Raw genomic sequence first — 22,387 nt, 5'->3', positions numbered from 1 at the left:
TCCACCGACAGGCCAGATCTGTATCTGGACCTTAACCAAAATAAAATTGGCTTGTTCGTGTCACCTACCCAGCTCATCCGCCAAGTTTTGACACAACACATCGATAACATTTTGAAAGATAATGCTATATTGTGTGGATATATACATTTTTTGGTCCGATCTCTCGATGCTGAAGAGTTGCTATCAAAATTAAATAATTTTCTTGGATACGGAGTTGGATCTTCACCAAAATCGAATCCGTTTGTCCTTGTCACACACCCACCCTGTCCATTAAGTTTCATCCAAATGTGTCAATAACTCTTTGAGATTCTGTGCTATGTATCGTTTTTGGCACGATCTCTCAATGGTGAAGATTCACAATAAAAATTCTCGTATCTGGATCTTCATCAAAATCGATAAATTTGTCCTCGTCACACACCAAACCTGTCCACCACGTTTTGTCCAAATCCATCCATGACTTTATATCCTGCTCACACACAAACAGTTAGATGGGTGAAAACATAACCTCCGTCCACCGAGTACAAGACAGAGGATTTGAAAGCTTGTGCATGCATTCACACCATGAAGTGGGATGCTAATGGGTGTGAAGGAGGGGTTCCATGTGTTGACAGTGCAGACAACTTCAGCACATTCAGCCAGAGCTTAACCACAACCCCAAGCGGTACAGATTAGTGGAAGAAGTAGTGTTGAGAGGGTCAATAGTAGCTGTGAAGTCAAGAAGGATTTGACAGAGGGCTTGAAGTTGTAGTCTGGCAAGAATGAGGAATACGGTACCACAAGGGGAGAACAATACTGAGACCAAGAATACGAATTAGCTGTGCTCACGAGTAAACCAATTCATCTTGGGAGCCAGTCTGGGTGAGCAATTTTTAATTAAGTGGAAAGACATTTTCCCAAAGTTTGTAAATCATTGGCAAGGTCCATGTCTAATAAAGGAAAGGGTAAATTATGTCATCTCTCGAGTACAGTCAGGGTCTCCAGGGAGTGCCCCGAGTTTGACATTGGGACAGATCACAGAAAAGTTGATTTTTCAGTCCAGATTAAATTCTGATTGGACAAGGAAAGCCCAACAAACTCACTGAAACTCTGAGTGAATGTCATGAGACAAAGTACAAGTGCTGTCATCAGTGCACAGACTAATTAAACTGGAAAAAAAAAAACACATCCAAAACTGGAACAAAAGAAGGAAAAGAAGGGGGGAGAGAATACAAAAACTACAAAAAGAAATACTTGATTTAAAAAAAAAAAAACATTTTGCATTTGTTTTATTCCATCTTGTGTTGATAAATTGGTGTGGTGTTGACGTGGTGCAGGGCCAAACGGCCTCCAGCTGCGTCTAATTTCCTTGTGATTCCTTGTGAAAAGCAGTCAGTTTGAAGGGGGCCTGGAATTCAGCAAATGCCGCAAAAATTGAATGAATACGACACAACATAAATGTGTTGTGCATCAGATGAAGCCCGAGAAGTAGCCCCGCCACTCCAGACTCCGGAACCAAAAACGGCCTCAGTTGCTCCCGGGCTCAGCCACATAACGGAGCTCCGTGATTTTGATGGGGCACGGGTTTTCAGGAGCGCTCTCCAGCCATGAACACGTGCTGGACTCCACTCGAATGCTGCTATTTAGCTAGACGCCAGGGATACCCACTCGAGTGCTGCTATTTAGCTCGACGCCAGGGATACCCACTCGAGTGCTGCTATTTAGCTAGACGCCAGGGATACCCACTCGAGTGCTGCTATTTAGCTCGACGCCAGGGATACCCACTCGAGTGCTGCTATTTAGCTCGACGCCAGGGATACCCACTCGAGTGCTGCTATTTAGCTAGACGCCAGGGATACCCACTCGAGTGCTGCTATTTAGCTAGACGCCAGGGATACCCACTCGAGTGCTGCTATTTAGCTAGATGCCAGGGATACCCACTCGAGTGCTGCTATTTAGCTAGACGCCAAGGATACCCACTCGAGTGCTGCTATTTAGCTAGACGCCAGGGATACCCACTCGAGTGCAGCTATTTAGCTAGACGCCAGGGATACCCACTCGAGTGCAGCTATTTAGCTCAACGCCAGGGATACCCACTCGAGTGCTGCTATTTAGCTAGACGCCAGGGATACCGACTCGAGTTCTGCTATTTAGCTAGACGCCAGGGATACCCACTCGAGTGCTGCTATTTAGCTCGACGCCAGGGATACCCACTCGAGTGCTGCTATTTAGCTCGACGCCAGGGATACCCACTCGAGTGCTGCTATTTAGCTAGACGCCAGGGATACCCACTCGAGTGCTGCTATTTAGCTAGACGCCAGGGATACCCACTCGAGTGCTGCTATTTAGCTAGATGCCAGGGATACCCACTCGAGTGCTGCTATTTAGCTAGACGCCAGGGATACCCACTCGAGTGCTGCTATTTAGCTAGACGCCAGGGATACCCACTCGAGTGCTGCTATTTAGCTAGACGCCAGGGATACCCACTCGAGTGCAGCTATTTAGCTCAACGCCAGGGATACCCACTCGAGTGCTGCTATTTAGCTAGACGCCAGGGATACCGACTCGAGTTCTGCTATTTAGCTAGACGCCAGGGATACCCACTCGAGTGCTGCTATTTAGCTAGACGCCAGGGATACCCACTCCAGTGCTGCTATTTAGCTAGACGCCAGGGATACCTACTCGAGTGCTGCTATTTAGCTAGACGCCAGGGATACCCACTCGAGTGCTGCTATTTCGCTCGATGCCAGGGATACCCACTCGAGTGCTGCTATTTAGCTAGACGCCAGGGATACCCACTCGAGTGCTGCTATTTAGCTAGACGCCAGGGATACCCACTCGAGTGCTGCTATTTAGCTAGACGCCAGGGATACCCACTCGAGTGCTGCTATTTAGCTAGACGCCAGGGATACCCACTCGAGTGCTGCTATTTAGCTAGACGCCAGGGATACCCACTCGAGTGCTGCTATTTAGCTAGACGCCAGGGATACCCACTCGAGTGCTGCTATTTAGCTAGACGCCAGGGATACCCAGTCAGCGATTTAGTCCCAGCGCACACTTGCACCTCGAGCCACACTCCAGTGTTCCAACTCGCAGGCACTCGCCATGCCCCCCATTCCCCAGCATTTCCAATGACTATCGTGAGCGTCCAGGGTGCCGATGGCAGTTGCGGCGGTTGTAGTGAGGTGGGGGAAACGTCGTGGCGTTTGTAGTAAGGTTGTCAAAGCGTTGGGAGCTGTTGTAGCGATTCTGGTGATGGGGTTGAAGGGGTTGTAGCGAAGGGGTCGGGCGTAGGTTAATGTGGGGATTTTTGGGAGGCGTTGTGGGGATCATGGCGAGGGTTGCAGCGTCATGGTGAGCATGGTGGAGGTCTGAGGTAAGGCGTCGGTTGGTTAATGGCGGGAAAATGGCGCTCAGTTTGAACGGGGCCGATGCAGTCCATATTCATGACCCTTGGCGGGTTGCGTCACTGGTCTGTCAGCCATGCATGATAGGGTTCGTGCCTGAAATAAAGTGAATAAAATAAGTGAAAGAATAAGAGATTGAAGACTAAACTTGAAACCCTATGTAACACATCTTGTGCCATTTCCCCACAAGACATAATGGAAGGGCGAACTGAAGCCTGGTGTTGGCTCAGTGGTTAGGGTGGCGGCTTGGGATCCTTTGGGTCCTGAGTAGTGGTTAGGGTGGCGGCTTAGGATCCTTTGGGTCCTGAGTAGTGGTTAGGGTGGCGGCTTAGGATCCTTTGGGTCCTGAGTAGTGGTTAGGGTGGCGGCTTGGGATCCTAGGGTCCTGAGTAGTGGTTAGGGTGGCGGCTTGGGATCCTAGGGTCCTGAGTAGTGGTTAGGGTGGCGGCTTGGGATCCTAGGGTCCTGAGTAGTGGTTAGGGTGGAGGCTTGGGATCCTAGGGTCCTGAGTAGTGGTTAGAGTGGTGGCTTGGGATCCTAGGGTCCTGAGTAGTGGTTAGAGTGGAGGCTTGGGATCCTAGGGTCCTGAGTAGTGGTTAGGGTGGAGGCTTGGGATCCTAGGGTCCTGAGTAGTGGTTAGGGTGGCGGCTTGGGATCCTAAGGTCCTGAGTAGTGGTTAGGGTGGAGGCTTGGGATCCTAGGGTCCTGAGTAGTGGTTAGAGTGGTGGCTTGGGATCCTAAGGTCCTGAGTAGTGGTTAGGGTGGTGGCTTGGGATCCTAGGGTCCTGAGTAGTGGTTAGGGTGGTGGATTGGGATCCTAAGGTCCTGAGTAGTGGTTCGGGTGGCGGCTTGGGATCCTAGGGCCTGAGTAGTGGTTAGGGTGGTGGCTTGGGATCCTTTGGGTCCTGAGTAGTGGTTAGGGTGGAGGCTTGGGATCCTAGGGTCCTGAGTAGTGGTTAGAGTGGTGGCTTGGGATCCTAAGGTCCTGAGTAGTGGTTAGGGTGGAGGCTTGGGATCCTAGGGTCCTGAGTAGTGGTTAGGGTGGAGGCTTGGGATCCTAGGGTCCTGAGTAGTGGTTAGAGTGGTGGCTTGGGATCCTAAGGTCCTGAGTAGTGGTTAGGGTGGTGGCTTGGGATCCTAGGGTCCTGAGTAGTGGTTAGGGTGATGGATTGGGATCCTAAGGTCCTGAGTAGTGGTTCGGGTGGCGGCTTGGGATCCTAGGGCCTGAGTAGTGGTTAGGGTGGTGGCTTGGGATCCTTTGGGTCCTGAGTAGTGGTTAGGGTGGAGGCTTGGGATCCCAGGGCCTGAGTAGTGATTCGGGTGGCGGCTTGGGATCCTCGGGTCCTGAGTTCAAGCCCCGTCGATCGTTGAATTAATACACCAGGAGGTTGACTCAGCCTGACATCCTTCCGAGCTCGGCGAAATTAGAACCAGTTCCAGTGTGTGTACCGGTTGAGGGGCACTGCATCAGCGACACAGTCGCACTTCAAGAAATGATAGCTACGCCGGCAGCTAAGCTGCCATATGACCACCACGAAGGGCTAACTGAACGAATACTAATGAAAAAAAAAATTTGTCTTGGGATCGCTATATGTTGGGTGCCATTGCCTTGAGCGAGTGCCGGCTTCACAGAACCGCAACAGTATGAAACCCCAAGTGTCAGACAAGCTCACAGAACATGTCAAGTTGGTCTTGTCGAAGATATTAAAGATCACAGAACAAGGTCGGGTATCGCAAGTGAACGCAGCGTCTCGAAGAGGACGGCTCCCGCTTCAATCTGCACAGGCAAACAGCACGACGACAGCACATAACAGGGTATTAAACGCGTTGCACAGTGTCACACTGTAAAGTAACCTCACCGAACAGCATGGCGCAAACACACAGCGCTCTTCGCATCACGGAAGCCCGATCTCCGGGGCGGGGAAAGCGACGCGAGAGGAAACGTCGGCGGCGCCTTCCTTCCACGATATGACGTGAAGAAGAAGAAGATTAAATAGAAAATAAGAAGAAGAAGAACATATAATAGAAAAAGAAGAAGAAGAACATATAATAGAAAATGAAGAAGAAGATTAAAAATAAAAATAATAAGAAGAAGAACTTTAATAGAAAAAGAAGAAGTAGAAGATAACATAGAAAAAGAAGAAGAATCACTTAGACCAGAAGAGACGAAAAGCAGATTAAAGTCAGCAAGAATAATACAACAAGCTAATAAAGAGGAAAAGAAAAATTATTCGTGTTGTTCTTTAACTCCACCGACCGCAGCCGATGCTGAAAGTCCTTTTCTCAGTAAAATGACCAAAATAATTTATTTTTAAAAACCGCAATGAAAACAACCGACAAATCCAATCCAAATTCAGTGACTTTTGAATACAAAGGAAACTAGAACGGGCACTCGTAGAGCGCATACCTTCGCCGCAGCCACTAGTTACCTTTGTATTAAGTTGTCCACAACGCATCTCAATACAAATATGCATTTCGTGACCCCCATGACCTTTGACCCACAACCGCTACCTAGGGTGACAATAGTACTATACCTTGTGTCATTTCAGAAGATGGGGAATTGAACACTGAACAATTTGGAGTTAATTTGATGTAAATCGGAAACATATTAACCGTTTTCATCATGAAAAAAACGATGTTGACCTTTTTGTGACCTTGACCTTTGATCCGATCGCTCCCAAAATCTAATGGATTTGTCCTTTCATGATGCCAAACAAATCCAAAACAATTAAAGCCTCTCTGCGTTTTTTATTTTTTTTTGCGTTAAGTTGTCCACAACGCTTTCCGATATAAATGTGAATTTGTGTGACCCCCTTGACCTTTGACCCCCAACCGCTGCCTTGGGTGACAAAAGTACTATACCATGTGTCATATTAAAGGATGGGGAATTTAATTTTGAACATTTTGGAGTTAATTTGCTGTAAATCAAAACAAAATTGACAATTTAATCACGAAAAAACGATTTTGACCTTTTTGTGACCTTGACCTTAACCTTTGATCCGATCGCTCCAAAAATCTAATCGATTTGTCCTCTCGTGATGCCAAACACATCCACAAAATTTCATGACAATCTGCGAAGGGGTTCTTGTGTAATGTTGTCCACAACGCTTCCCAATCAAAAACTCCATTTTGGTGACCCCCTTGACTATGGACACCACCGTTGCCTAGCAACGGGACTTTGAAATTTTAGAAAAATCCTAAAAAATATATTTTTTCGAAAATCAAAAATCGGGCCACGAGCGACTGTGGGCAGTACATTCAGCCATATTGTCAAAAATTTCCAGCCGGATCCTATGAAAACTGTCGGAGAAGATAGACTTTGAATGAACCCTGGTCGAAAACAATTTAAAAAAACGAAGTTCGTTATATCTCAGAGACTATGAGTCAGATATACATGAAACTGGTATGGTAGGTTCATGGTATGTCCGAGTTATGTGTGAGAAAGAACCGTTGCTATGGACCCCTTCGTTGCCTAGCAACGGCCGAAAAACCTCTAAATGTGGGGGTATTTTAACGAAAAAACAATCTTCAGCATTAACCCTTGAAGCTAGAATCACGAATTTTCTTGTAATTAATCCCCAGGTCATTCCCCATCGAACGGGTCCATCGCGTCAGGTTCTAATGGGTAGTCGACTACCCATGTCTGCCTACCGGCTTGTCATATTGATGGACAAGTCGATTGTCCATCATGGAGTGGGTTCATCTCGTGGAGTGGGTTTATATCGTGGAGTGGGTTCATCTCGTGGAGTGGGTTCATCACGTGGAGTAGGTTCATCTCGTGGAGTGGGTTCATATCATGAAGTGGGTTCATCACGTGGAGTGGGTTCATCTCATGGAGTGGGTTCATCTCGTGGAGTGGGTTCATCTCGTGGAGTGGGTTCATCTCGTGGAGTGGGTTCATCTCGTGGAGTGGGTTCATCTCGTGGAGTGAGTTCATCACATGGAGTGGGTTCATCACGTGGAGTGGGTTCGTCTCGTGGAGTGGGTTCATCTCGTGGAGTGGGTTAATCATGTGGAGTGGGTTCATCTGGTGGAGTGGGTTCATCAGGTGGAGTGGGTTCATCAGGTGGAGTGGGTTCATCAGGTGGAGTGGGTTCATCAGGTGGAGTGGGTTCATCTCGTGGAGTGGGTTCATCTCGTGGAGTGGGTTCATCTCGTGGAGTTGGTTCATCTCGTGGAGTGGGTTCATCGTGCTATAGTTGTTCCCAAATGCATGGACACGTTTACAAGGCTCAAGCGCTCGAGTTCAACAAGAAACAAACTTCATTTGTAAAGGAAGCGGACAATTCGAGCAGGTGAAAAGCTTCCTCCTCGGAGGGAACTGAAGTCATTAAAACAAATCAGGAGGTGTATTATGGTACTTGATGCCTGCATGGTAACAGATCACCCCAAAAATAACCCACGTCAGAGTCGTGTCCCTAAACCCGCGTCGGAGTCGTGTCCCTAAACCCGCGTCGGAGTCGTGTCCCTAAACCCGCGTCGGAGTCGTGTCCCTAAATACACTTGTGACTGATCTAATCTGTGACCTCTATCATCCCCACGCAAGTTCTCTCGGCCAAATATAAATATTATTTTGATGGACCATACTCCTTACAGAGCGTTTGTGCTGCCGAACAAGTTTTGGGGCATTAAGATAAATACTGGGTGGTTTGCCATTGCCTTCCCATGGTTATTTAAACATGTTCCATCCTTTCAAATGCTGAGCTCTTGTGGTTGTACTACAGAACTCAGTAAAGACTTGTGGTTGTATTACATGACTCAGTAAAGACTTGCGTTTGTAATACAGGACTCAGTAAAGACTTGTGGTTGTACTACAGGACTCAGTAAAGACTTGTGGTTGTACTACAGGACTCAGTAAAGACTTGTGGTTGTATTACAGGACTCAGTAAATACTTGTGGTTGTACTACAGGACTCAGTAAAGACTTGTGGTTGTATTACAGGACTCAGTAAAGAATTGTGGTTGTATTACAGGACTCGGTAAAGACTTGTGGTTGCACTACAGGACTCGGTAAAGACTTGTGGTTGTAATACAGGACTCAGTAATGACTTGTGGTTGTATTACAGGACTCAGTAAAGATATGTGGTTGTATTACAGGACTCACTAAATACTTGTGGTTGTATTACAGGACTCAGTCAAGACTTGTGGTTGTATTCCAGGACTCAGTAATGACTTGTAGTTGTATTACAGGACTCACTAAATACTTGTGGTTGTATTACAGGACTCAGTCAAGACTTGTGGTTGTATTACAGGACTCAGTAAAGATATGTGGTTGTATTACAGGACTCAGTCAAGACTTGTGGTTGTATTACAGGACTCAGTAAAGATATGTGGTTGTATTACAGGACTCAGTCAAGACTTGTGGTTGTATTACAGGACTCAGTAAAGATATGTGGTTGTATTACAGGACTCAGTCAAGACTTGTGGTTGTATTACAGGACTCAGTAAAGATATGTGGTTGTATTACAGGACTCACTAAATACTTGTGGTTGTACTACAGGACTCAGTCAAGACTTGTGGTTGTATTACAGGACTCAGTAAAGATATGTGGTTGTATTACAGGACTCACTAAATACTTGTGGTTGTACTACAGGACTCAGTAAAGATATGTGGTTGTATTACAGGACTCACTAAATACTTGTGGTTGTACTACAGGACTCAGTCAAGACTTGTGGTTGTATTACAGGATTCAGTAAAGATATGTGGTTGTATTACAGGACTCAGTAAAGATATGTGGTTGTATTACAGGACTCAGTAAAGATATGTGGTTGTATTACAGGACTCAGTCAAGACTTGTGGTTGTATTACAGGACTCAGTAAAGATATGTGGTTGTATTACAGGACTCAGTAAAGATATGTGGTTGTATTACAGGACTCAGTCAAGACTTGTGGTTGTATTACAGGACTCAGTAAAGATATGTGGTTGTATTACAGGACTCACTAAATACTTGTGGTTGTATTACAGGACTCAGTCAAGACTTGTGGTTGTATTACAGGACTCAGTAAAGATATGTGGTTGTATTACAGGACTCACTAAATACTTGTGGTTGTACTACAGGACTCAGTCAAGACTTGTGGTTGGAAGTTCAACCACATGAATCCATTTCGAGCTCTCCAACGTTTAACTGAACAAATGACTCAAACAACACGCACAAACACACACGTTCAGCAGTACGAAGCCAGGAACAAGCACGTTCCGGATTGTCGTATCTTTGACAAATCGTTCCCACATATCGTGTTTAAAAATGGAACCATTAGAATCTGGATGGTGCCCTCACATGGAAGGCAACATGTTTCCATTGTCGCTCGTATTCCCAGCCAATTGCGTCACAGATCCCGGGAGGTGACGACACGGGATGGAACCCGACATCCAGCGGTCCAGTTGATCTGTTCGGCCGTTTACTTGTTACTTGTAGAGTACCCGCCCGATGTGCGATCTTGTTCTGAGTGTGCAACACGTTCTTCTGATGCATACCTTTGTTTGGGCGGTGTATAAGCAAATGACAGCTCCGTATCGGAAAAAAATTAATAACCCGGGTTACGTGCATGAAGCAAAAAAACATATACCTCCTGCGAGTAATTCAAAACACCTCACTGTCCTGGAAAACGTAGGGACACGAATACAGCGCTTTAAATGGTGAAGACTTGTAATACCCTCCCACACCTGGAGGCGGCGCGACACGGTACACATTTACATCGAGAATTTACATCCCACCCTCACTCTGCTCCCCCCCCAGCCCCCCCCCCATCTCAAGACCACAGGCAAAGATTTTTTTAAAAAGACCCCGATGCATTAATTGGAGTCCTGCTGATCCTCTGTCACAAGCCAAGATGTAATTGGGCGGGAACTGCAGGAGGTGGAGCCGAACAAACACCAATCCGTGAATTATTCGCCATGTTGAAAGCGAGAGAGAAGTTCAGCGGTTTTGCCCTTCCATGCGGCTGTTATCTCCAATTTTACGTCATGTCATGAAATCACACACAATATGTATGTGTATGTATATATATATATATATATATATATATATATATATATATATATATATATATATATATATATATATATATATATATATATATATATATATATATATGTATCATCTAAATCTAATACATAAAGCTCATTGTAACTACTCACTGATTGACTGATATGAATGTTTGGCGCCTTCCAGGTAACAGGGAACTTGATGAAATCCCGTCGACAGACATCAAAGCCGACACACCGGGAAACATCACAGAACCATCGGTTTTTTTAATGCTCGATGTTAAACACAAGATTCATGGTGCTGCACAATAAACATGTCGCTAACCATGGTGTTCTCTTTGTTTTGAACACAATGAACCTCAATGTAATCCCAAACACATGTTCAGTCTACCTGGTTCCAGTGTGACCACTCCTCATTTTCATAAATGCCAAGGTGAGCCGATGAAAAAAGCCAAGAATTCACAAGGTTTCGGAAAAGCGATGATAATAGAAAATGGTGATCTGGTGATCTCAGGTCCCCACCCAGGCAAAGGCACACTGGATGGACCTGGTGGTATCTGGCAGGAGAATTCATCCTCTCGAGACTGCATGGTCAACAAGGGGGTATTGTAACCAGGGGCCTTCTACAATATCTCTCTATGTGCCTCTTATCCCCATAACGGTTCTGTTCGTGCATATGGCAGCTTGGTTGCTGGGGTAGCTATCATTTCTTAGAAGCGCGGCTATGTTGCTGATGCTGTGCCCCTCTCCCAGTACACTGGCATTCATTTTGCCGACCTCAGAAAGATGACAGGTCGAGTTAACCCCACCCGGTATTAAATCAACCGCACCTCGTGTTAATTCAGTGGTCAACAGGGCTCAAACTCAGGACCCGAGGATCTTAAGCCAGCCACTCTAACTAATAAGCCAACACCAGGCTTCCCACAATGCTAGCAACACCCCCATAAAGGGGCTACGTCGGGATCCGCAAGACGTTCCATCCTGGCCTGGCCAGGAACGGCCATATTCAATCTGTCTCAATGGAGGTCTCGGGCCACGCTGCTGTGACACTCCTGCTACAAATTTACCCAAAGACAAATCTGTCAGCTGCTGGCTGATCCCCGTAAGAATTTCGGTAATGCCCGTTCCCTCTAGCTCCTCATCCCGATCCTGAACCCCCACCTGACGTACTGTCACTGTTGGCCTTTCCGGAACGCAACTCGACTGCCTCAATGAAGCCAGTCTCGTCGCGCATTAGGCCGCTTCATGAACGGTTTGTGGGTCCTGCAGCTCCACAAGAACTCGGACTTCAGGAACAGGAAGGGTGGCCAAGAATTTCTCTACCACGAGTCTTTCCCAAGCCTCCACTGGTGAGTCACCATATGTGACACAGACTGCAATATGTCTTGGGCCAACTCCTGCAATGTCTCACCCGGATTCAACCTACGGTGCTCGAGCTGAGCCTGGACCAGATCGCTCATGTTGACGAACCCAAACCGGTGAGTAATTGTCTTGTGAATGCGAGCACGCTGGATAACATTCCCTCTGGGATCACATGAAGCACACCTGCTGCTGGTCCCCGCAATGTCGCCACCAGATTGCCCAAGCGTTCCCGCTCATTCCGACCATTGAGCCCGGAAACGCATTCAAATTGTGTCAGTAAAGCCTCGAGGCTTCCTGACCCATCAAAATTTACAAGGGGAATTTTTCTGTGGACTCCTGTACCACATTCACCGGTGTCCAAATTCAGCTCGGAGCTCAAACACTCCTGTGGCTGTGACTGCAATTTGGGAGCCCAAATACAGCTCACGGTGAGAGTCCCCTGGGTGAGTTTAACTTCATCTTCAAGATGTTTTATGGACTTACCTCAACACACAGGCCATCTTGGGCTCGAGCAACCTCCCTCTACAGAGCACCGTCCTTGCAGCTGCTCCCGAATCATCTCATTAACCATACTTACCAAACGGGGCTCCCGCAGATCTTCATTGCCTTTCGTCACTGCACTAATAATTTTATCATGCTCATCTCAATGAGATCCTAATCCTCTAACTTCCTCAACCAAATTAACCCCCTCTTGGTTTTTTTTTTTTTAAACTCGCCTCACTCTTCACATTGCTGGTGCATCCTCGTATCCACTTGAGCATGACAACAATCAAGGGCTTGATTGATTTTGTTCAACTTACAATCTACGGCACCAATTTTCCCCTATACTTTTTCCTATATTCCCTTCACTTGAGTCTGATTTCCCATAATTTTGGAATTTAACTCCTCTCGTTGAAGCTCCATATCCGCAGCCAATCTTTGCTCGACTCCCTTGAGCCGGCTATCCAGCTCGTCTTCCAATTCCTCGTTTTTTGTATCAATTTTCTTTTCCATCCTAATCTCCAATCCTTCAATTTGGCCTTCCAATTTCATTTCCATAATATCCATTTTATTTTACAACTACAAGGGAACTCGGTGGAGCGCAAATCTCTGCCACGTAAAGTTCCACGTAAATCCACGAGAACATATCGGGCCCAATAAATTTTTGAAATATCATGCTGGACAATACCATATCGTTTTTGGCCCTATCTCTCAATGGTGAAGAATCACTTAAAAAATTAAATCATTCTCGTATCCAGATCCGGATTTAGATCTTCACCAAAATCGAATCAATTCATTGTGGTCACACATCCAACATGTTCACCAAGTTTCATCCGAATCCGTCTGCAACTTTTTGAGATATCATGCTATATATGGGTTTTAGCCCTATCTCTCAATGGTGAAGAATCACTTTAAAAATTCTGGTATTCAGGTCCGGATCTTCAGCAAAATCTAATCAATTTGTCTTTGTTATACACCGAACCTGTCCACCAAATTTCATCCGGATTCGTTCACAACTTTTTGAGATAACCTGCACTCAGACAGACAGATAGACATAGAGGGGTGAAAACATAATCTGATTCACCTTCAGTGGCGGAGGTAACTGGCAAATACAATCCACAATCCATCGCTTCGCTGACGGAGGTATTAAGGGGGGAGGAGGGTGAGTGAGAGAGTGAGAGAGTGAGAGAGTGAGAGAGTGAGAGAGTGAGAGAGTGAGAGAGTGAGAGAGTGAGAGAGTGAGAGAGTGAGAGAGTGAGAGAGTGAGAGAGTGAGAGAGTGAGAGAGTGAGAGAGTGAGAGAGTGAGAGAGTGAGAGAGTGAGAGAGTGAGAGAGTGAGAGAGTGAGAGAGTGAGAGAGTGAGAGAGTGAGAGAGTGAGAGAGAGTGAGAGAGTGAGAGAGTGAGAGAGTGAGAGAGTGAGAGAGTGAGAGAGTGAGAGAGTGAGAGAGTGAGTGAGAGAGTGAGAGAGTGAGAGAGTGAGAGAGTGAGAGAGTGAGAGAGTGAGAGAGTGAGAGAGTGAGAGAGTGAGAGAGTGAGAGAGAGAGAGAGAGAGAGAGAGAGAGAGAGAGAACGGAGATATATACCAAACTGTTAGAGCACCAACATGCATGATGACGGGTAAATTGATTGCATTTGAACCACACCAGAGGGGTTTTTTTTACCTTCGCAAACTTCGTTTGACGAAGGTATTGTATTGACCCCTGTGTATTTATTTATTGGTAAATATGTGTGCGGACAACATTGCGCAAAAACTGCCAGACCGATTTGCATGAAATTTTCAGAGATGATGTGCAGTTACTCAAGGACGCCAGGCAAAGCTTTTGGGAGCGATCGGATCAAAGGTCAAGGACAAGGTCACAAAAAGGTCAAAATCGTTTTTTTGCGATTAAAGTGTCAATTTTGTTCCGATTTACATCAAATTAAGTCCAAAATGTTCAGTATTCAAATCCCGATCCACTGATATAGCGTATGGTATAGTGTTTGCAACCCTAGTTAGTCTGTGGAAGTCAAAGGTCAAGGGGGTCACCAAAATGGAGTTTTTGATTGGGAAGCGTTGTGGACAACATTACACAAAAACCCCTTCGCAGATTGTCATGAAATTTGTGGATGTGTTTGGCATCACGAGAGGACAAATCGATTAGATTTTGGAAGCGATCGGATCAAAGGTTAAGGTCAAGGTCACAAAAAGGTCAAAATCGTTTTTTCGCGATTGAATTGTCAATTTTATTTTGATTTACAGCAAATTAACTCCAAAATGTTCAAAATTAAATTCCCCATCCTCTAATATGACACATGGTATAGTACTTTTTGTCACCCAAGGCAGCGGTTGGGGGTCAAAGGTAAAGGGGGTCACACAAATTCACATTTATATCGGAAAGCGTTGTGGACAACTTAACGCAAAAAAACAAAACGCAGAGAGGCTTTAATTGTTTTGGATTTGTTTGGCATCATGAAAGGACAAATCCATTAGATTTTGGGAGTGATCGGATCAAAGGTGAAGGTCACAAAAAGGTCAACATCGTTTTTTTCATGATGAAAACGGTTAATATGTTTCCGATTTACATCAAATTAACTCCAAATTGTTCAGTGTTCAATTCCCCATCTTCTGAAATGACACAAGGTATAGTACTATTGTCACCCTAGGTAGCGGTTGTGGGTCAAAGGTCATGGGGGTCACGAAATGCATATTTGTATTGAGATGCGTTGTGGACAACTTAATACAAAGGTAACTAGTGGCTGCGGCGAAGGTATGCGCTCTACGAGTGCCCGTTCTAGTTGGTAAATATTGTTGATACTATCTACTTGGATGGAGTATAGTCATATAGGGATGCTTCCCCTTTGTACCATTTTCAATGTCTGCGGCTGCTGGGTTAATGGAGTTGGGTAATTGCATTTTGCGAGGACCCATGTGTCTCAAATTATTGGTATATGGGTAGGCATGTCCCACATCAGCCTATGCCACTGCCGAGCCATGTGAGGCCATGCCACCTCATGGATTTTTATCACCACCATGTGCCCTGATTTTCTCCCCAGAGATAAGATAGTTAGTGGGCTTGGGAGGGACAGATTAATTTAAAAGGGTTTGGAGGAGCAGGAGTTATGATTAGGAGAGAGATTGGATGGCCAGGTAGGTTAGGTGAGCGTCGAAGTCGGCCTTCTTACCAGCTGCCAGCACACACTCCTGCCACCGAGGACCATCAGAGGCTGGCCAACATCTGCTGGCCCCACTTACCTGTTTTGTCTTGGCTTGCCTTGCCAGTCAGTCGTGCCTTGTTCATTGTCAGCCATGCTGTTCTGGCCTTGTGCAATTTTGCCACCTATCACCTGCTATGACCTTGTGCCATTTTTCTTGTGGGCCATAAAGGCCGAAAAGCCTGATTCACGTCGAAATGGGCCAAGTGGCCATTTTTTTGCTTTATGGGCCCTCCAAGCCAAGAAGAGTCACTGTCATTGAGCAGCCATGTGGGCCATTTGTGCATTGTTATGGGCCCTTCAGGCCATGAAGAACTCCAGAGTGGAGAGACCATATGGGCCAAAGGGTGTAAGCACCGGGTGCTGAAAAGGCTCTGTCATCACCAGGGACACGGTTGTGCCAGGACCCAGGGCCTTGATAGACAGCAGTGGGAAAGGGGGTCTGATGTCAGGTGGGAGAGGCCAGCAACTTTGTTGACTCTGAAGAGAAAGAAGAAGAGGTCCTCCTGGTCGAGTCATTCCCTTTCCCATCCACATGTTATTTCAATTACATCCAGATGTAGTAGTATAAGTTACATGTATTAGTAGATGAGTCAGTAGCCTTACCAGAGCGACGCATTAGCATAGGGAATTGAACTGTTGTGATTTTTTTGAACAACTTGATGTACATAGGGGATTTTTGATGAGGGTGGGAAGTAGGCCTGTACGATAAATGGTGTCATGCCCGACATTGCCTTCCTTCGAAGCACATGAGGCTTGGGAGAAGCTAAAGGAGGAATGTGGGGGTCGTGTTGTGGATATGGCTGCTAGGGGTTAATAAAATGTTTATTATAGCATAGTTATTATGAAAGCAATTAAATGTCATTATGGATATGCAGCGTTGATTCGTAAAGCAAGAAATGTGAAACCCACCCCGTTGTGTGTCTAAAATTAAATTATATACTGTTTATATATATTCTATTCTGACCCTGATATCCACTGTTAAATGTGCTTTAGAGGTGGTAATTTGCTCCCCAGACCAAAGTTCAGGAGGGACGGCCAGTCCCAACCTAGTCAGGCCTTCATATCACCGGGTCAGGGGTCATGTGGGCCATGGCCCACCCTCGGGCTGGACTCTCAGCAATAGCGAGCAAGTGGGGAGGGGCGAAGTGCATCATGGCTCGAGGTGGGGGCCATAGCTAATAAAAGCGTGCGCAGCAGATGGAGTGGAAGAGATACAAGGAGATCCAGTTGAGGAGAGGCTAATTTGACAACTCGTGGGTACAGCTGCTGGGCGACGCCCGACCTCCATTTGATCGGCCATGCCTCACTTGCGGCACCACACCTGCCCCACAAGTACTGTGACTCCTCCCCTCCGAGCAAGCACGGAGCTGGACATTGCTGCCATCACACTACAATATCGGGTTTGGGCCTAGCGAACCCTGCCAACCTTGTGGCACACCTAGTCTTTAGTTGTGTGTGTGTTTGAGGTCTTACGGTTTAGTTTAACAAAGGACTTGTTTCGTCGATGGTCTGTTCATGGGCGTGTATCAGTTTAGGGGTTAATTGTTGGAGAATTATTGAATTACAATTGCTGTTTTTGTACATATGTACTACATGCACACACACACACATTACAATAACTGTTGAATAAACTTATGCTTGGCTCATCCTGCTTGCTCAAAACAATGCATTCTGGTGACTGGGGGGGGGGGGTGGAATCTGTTTGGGATAGAGATTGGCTGTGGTCTTGAATGTGAACCGCTAAGAGTTTGGCAACATGTGGATACTGGTTGCTCAGCCAGACAAGATCTGTCCCGCGTTTGCCTCGGCACGTCACTCGCCCAGCACAAAGATTCCAATCATCACGGTAACACGACATTGGGCATGAAGACCCAACTGGGAATCTCTGCGGTGGGTGACTGATGTGGTCACAACACGAACAAGCTGATTATATTTTGCTGAAGATCCGGATCCAGCCAATCAGTGGCCTACAAAACCTAAACTGTTCAGCCAGGCAGAGGTTTGTGCACTACCGAGTGCAGTTCCAGTTCCCCACTTTTATGGTATTTCTGGTATACGACTGGTAATACTGGCTTCCACCACATGGCGCTATATGATAGACAATTACATGGAGAGGATTGGGGTCCTCCCCCTACCCACACCCTGAAGGCCCAGGACTATGATTTTTTTTTTCCTGCCACCAAAAGGCTTCCTGTGCACAGCTCGAGTCCAAGAACCATTTTTCAACTCATTCCACCCAGCAGTTAAGGAGTGCATAGAAGTAAAACAAACAGATACTTCTCAATTGACTTGTACAGTGTTATGATTAACTGGGTTCAGTCTGGTATCATTGGCTGCCTGGGTGCCCACAAACCCCACTCTTGTACGGTTGTACCTTTTCCCCAACACAGCATGAAAATCCCTTGAGCCTTAGATTCATCCATTAATTTTATGTACAAAGTGAAATATTTAAGCATTCTACATAAAATCAGACTTAAAACATGGTAAGTTCTGCCATGGGCACACGAGCCAAATTATTTTTGGGGTGTGGCTGCAGATGGGTGTGTGTGTGTGTGTGTGTGTGTGTGTGTGTGTGTGTGTGTGTGTGTGTGTGTGTGTGTGTGTGTGTGTGTGTGTGTGTGTGTGTGTGTGTGTGTGTGTGTGTGTGTGTGTGTGTGTGTGTGTGTTTTACCACTACGAGCCATAGAATAAGTTTTTTTTAAGTTCTTTCACCATCCCTCCTTCTTGCCACTCCTCACTCCCCCTACCCCCTTGCTTCTGGAGGGAGTAGGCATGGTCGAGTGGTAAAGAAACAAGTTAAAAGTTCTAGGTTCCACATCGCAATCATCACCAAAATCTAATTCGTTTATCCTGTACTATAAGCTATCCATCTCGCAGGTTTGGACCAAATCCGTCCATGACTTTGAGATATCCTTCTTAAAAACAGGTACGGATTAAAACATGTCCAGTCCAGCTAGTGCACAATGCGTGCCTCCCAGTCATAGCACAACCCAATACGACCCTTTTGAAATGACGTCATGAACGTCATTTTAAGAAGGCCTTTGGCCAATGTGCTGCTCAAAAAACCCCTTGGGAAACCCCTTCCCCCAAAACAAAGGCCAGCCATAATAAGCCAGAGATTGCACAGTGTGTTTCCCTCTTTAGTCATTTTAAACACTTATGAGCAAACTAAAGAATCAAACCAAGGGCAATTTTAAAATGGTGAATTAATAATTGTTGTTTTCCAGGTTAACTAATAATAGTCAACGATCGCGTAACATGCCTACAACTTATGGCCAGCGTATGCGGAACGTGTGTCATACGCTGGCATACGTCGAAAAATTTTCAACATGCTGAAAATTTGTCGACGTACTCGGCGTACTACGACGTATGCCAGTGTGCTTCAGCGTAATATTAACGTATACAAAACTTACCCATAACGTATTCGACGTGTGCCAGCGTATTCGGCAAATTTTTCATACGTCGGCATACGCTGGCTAAAACGTCAAGGTGTGACAGCGGCTTTACACTTCGATGTCTAGTGCAGTTATGATTTGAATCGTCCAGCTGCAGCCTTTTAATAGCCTACGCCACGTGATCGTCGGCGATACGCTGCCGCGCGCTATGCATAAGTTAGACTATCGTTGGGCATACGTTGTGAATGCCGACAACACGCTCAGCATTCGTTCATATAAGTTATCTATATGTTATCGAAACGTTCTGTGTACATTACTAATACATTATGCATACGTCCAACTCGTTATGAATACGTCCAAAACTGGAAAAAAAAAAACATCATTAGTTCAGCGTACGCCAGCGTTTTACATACATTTTGATACCTTTCCATACGCTGGCTAAAACGTCAAGGTGTGACAGGGCCTAGAGCATCGCTTCCCCTGAAGGCCGGTGAAGGTCCATGAATGAGAACATACCTACTGACGAAGTCCCGGAGTTGCGGACGGTTTCTGCAGAAGTAATACCACCTTCTATAGGCATAATCCAGCAACACGAACAGCTGATCAGCATGTCGTTGAGAGTCCTTCTGATCAGATCTTCAGAGGTCCCAGGGCCATCTACGGGTTCTCTGCCCGACCATAACTTGCTGGGTTTTGCCATCCCATCAGCCATTTGTGTTTTTCCATTTGCATCATTGCGTGACACGGATTCAAGGATGGAAATACATAATTTTGAAAGTGCTTGAGGACGGGAGAAGCCTAGGGAGTCGGGCAGAGCTGCCACTTGCCAGATGTATAATAAATTAGTTATTTTTTCGTATTTTTACAATTATTTTAATCCCAAAAGGATGACGATTGATAATTGCAAAATTGGTCAAATATATGACAAGTCATGTGAGTTTTTGCATCACAGGCAATTCTATCATCTCGCAATATTTTATCATCTCACGATAATTTGTTATAGTGATATTTTTATGCCCGAATTATAAAAGCTAGGTTGGCTTTTGGGGGGAATTCCCTACACCCCCCCCACCCAACCCTTTCCCTCGTACGCCTTTGCATGCTACTTCCTTTATTGATGTTCAGCATTTAAAAGGACAAGAGCATGGACAATCCCCATAGGTTGACATTCATGAGGAGGAAATCCTTTGGAAATGCCCACTGAGTGCAGTGTGAAAGACGTCGCCATTGTTGTACCAGAGTGCCTGGGAAGTGATGTTACTTCCCCCAAGCTCAGTGGCTGTTTGTCTCGTCTAACAGTCTTGTGTTGTGTCTCGTGTATTCGTCTGAATGTACATGTGTGTGAGATCTGTGTGGCAGCTCCACTACGAGCCTCAGATCTTGCTAAAAAAAAAAACCATATGTGTATATATATATATATATATATATATATATATATATATATATATATATATATATATATATATATATATGCATATACACATACAAGTAGAGGTACATTCAAAGTTCACCGCCCCCATGCCAAATAAATAAATAACAAATCATGCAGCAGCGGCATTGCCGGGGTGCCTTCGGCACACAGCGATGCCACCGTGCAACACATGGAGATGGAATTGAGAGGGAGCAGTGTACAAGAATTGAATGATTAATTGATTGATTGCATCATTAAAATCAATAAATAATAATCGTAAAATAATTCATTTCTTCATCAGTTGGCTAATAGCATATCTAAACCACCACTGTTTCATCCGCATCTGTAACTTTTTGAAACTTCAGTAATTAATCGAAAAATGAATAATTAATCGATTAATCATAATTTTTTTTTTAAACCCTTTCAGCCAAATCACTTATTCACTGTGGTGTCCAAATATTAGCTTCCTCGCTCAAAAGGTGCCTGAGATATTGTCCAGATGAGAAATAAAATAAATAAGGAATGAATAAATCGATAATAATTAAGTAATTAATCAATTAATCGATTAATCAAAAAATAAAAAAATAAAGTTTTTGCCAAAGCACATCTTCACTTTTGTCCCCAAATTTCAGCTTCCTATCTCAAAGGATGGCTGAGATATCGCCCGGGCAAACAATAAAACAAACAAGCAGTCATAGACTGGTACTTACGAAATCGTCAACTAGACCTCTGACCTTGTCTAATAAAAGCTGTCTCTAGAGAAGGTAGCGACGCAAACCAGAAGTTTCTACGATGATTCTGTACCAAACCATCAAAAATCGTAACGTCGACCGAAGCAAAAATCTCCATTTCTTCACGCAATTATTTTATATTATTTTATCAAAGTCACAAATCCGTAATATTCGGCCATCCACCAACAATCTTTTCATAATCCGACGGCTTAGCGAGTCAGGCATGCGACGATAACCTTTATTGGGATAGAAAATGACTTTTAAACACCATCTTTATCTAAAACATCGTCAGCGTGCACACGCAAAACCTTTACGTGATCAACGCCGCCTCTGCTGGAGCGCACTGCATCACGTGACGACCCGTGACACGTCGAGTGAAATATTTTGTATACAATCTTAAAACGTCTCCAAAACATCCGATTTTTACCAGAATTTCGACAACCGAGTTTCAAGCGTCCGAAGCGATCGCAAAAACCGAAGACAAAATTAAAATCGAAGTTAAAACGAACTCGTAACGTCGAGCAAAGCAAAAATCTCCATTTCTCCACGCAATTATTCAATACTATCTTATCAAAGTCACAAAACCGTAATATTCGGCCATCCACCAACAATCTTTACATAATCCGATGGCTCAGCGAATCAGGCATGCGACGATAACCTTTATTTGGATAAAAAATGACTTTTAAACACCATCTTTATCGAAAACACTGTCAGCACGCACACGCAAAACCTTTACGTGATCAACGCCGCCTCTGCTCGAGCGCACTGCATCACGTGACGACCCATGACGCGTCGAGTGAAATATTTTGTATACAATCTTAAAACGTCTCCAAAACATCCGATTTTTACCAGATTTTCGACAACCGAGTTTTAAGCGTCCTAAGCGATCGCAAAAACCGAAGACAAAATTAATATCGAAGTTAAAACGAACTCGTAACGTCGAGCGAAGCAAAAATCTCCATTTCTCCACGCAATTATTCAATATTATTTTATCAAAGTCACAAAACCGTAATATTCGGCCATCCACCAACAATCTTTACATAATCCGACGGCTCAGCAAATCAGGCATGTGACGATTACCTTTATTGGGATAAAAAATGACTTTTAAACACCATCTTTATCGAAAACACTGTCAGCGCGCACACGCAAAACCTTTACGTGATCAACGCCGCCTCTGGTCGAGCGCACTGCATCACATGACGACCCATGACGCGTCGAGTGAAATTTTTTTGTATACAATCTTAAAACGTCTCCAAAACATCCAATTTTTACCAGAATTTCGACAACCGAGCTTTAAGCGTCCTAAGCAATCGCAAAAACCGAAGACAAAATTAAAATTGAAGTTAAAACAAACTCGTAACGTCGAGCAAAGCAAAAACACTCCATTTCTCCACATTAATTTACGGAATTATGTTTGACCTCACTGTGACCTTGACCTTTGACCG

At 45.0% G+C, this 22,387-nt stretch overlaps 1 protein-coding gene across 3 annotated transcripts in view; it reads right to left on the bottom strand.

Annotated features, from left to right (window-relative positions):
- LOC147011000 (acetyl-CoA carboxylase-like) overlaps positions 1-22,387 on the bottom strand; it is a 171,849-nt gene that overhangs the window by 133,847 nt on the left and 15,615 nt on the right. The window contains exon 1 of one of the 3 annotated variants that reach the window (XM_085858681.1): positions 5,243-5,356. The exons of the other annotated variants lie outside the window; for them this stretch is intronic. The gene's annotated coding sequence lies outside the window, so the exon portion shown is untranslated. Of the gene's footprint in view, positions 1-5,242; positions 5,357-22,387 lie in introns of those variants that run through there. 3 annotated transcript variants of the gene reach the window in all.

The sequence above is a fragment of the Eptatretus burgeri genome, chromosome 16, assembly GCF_056783735.1.
Source record: "Eptatretus burgeri isolate ZD-2024b chromosome 16, Ebu_testis_v1, whole genome shotgun sequence".
In the NCBI taxonomy this organism is placed as follows: Eukaryota; Metazoa; Chordata; class Myxini; order Myxiniformes; family Myxinidae; genus Eptatretus; species Eptatretus burgeri.
The sequence above is the reverse complement of the archived record's forward strand: the minus strand, read 5'-3'. Positions and strand labels throughout refer to the sequence as shown.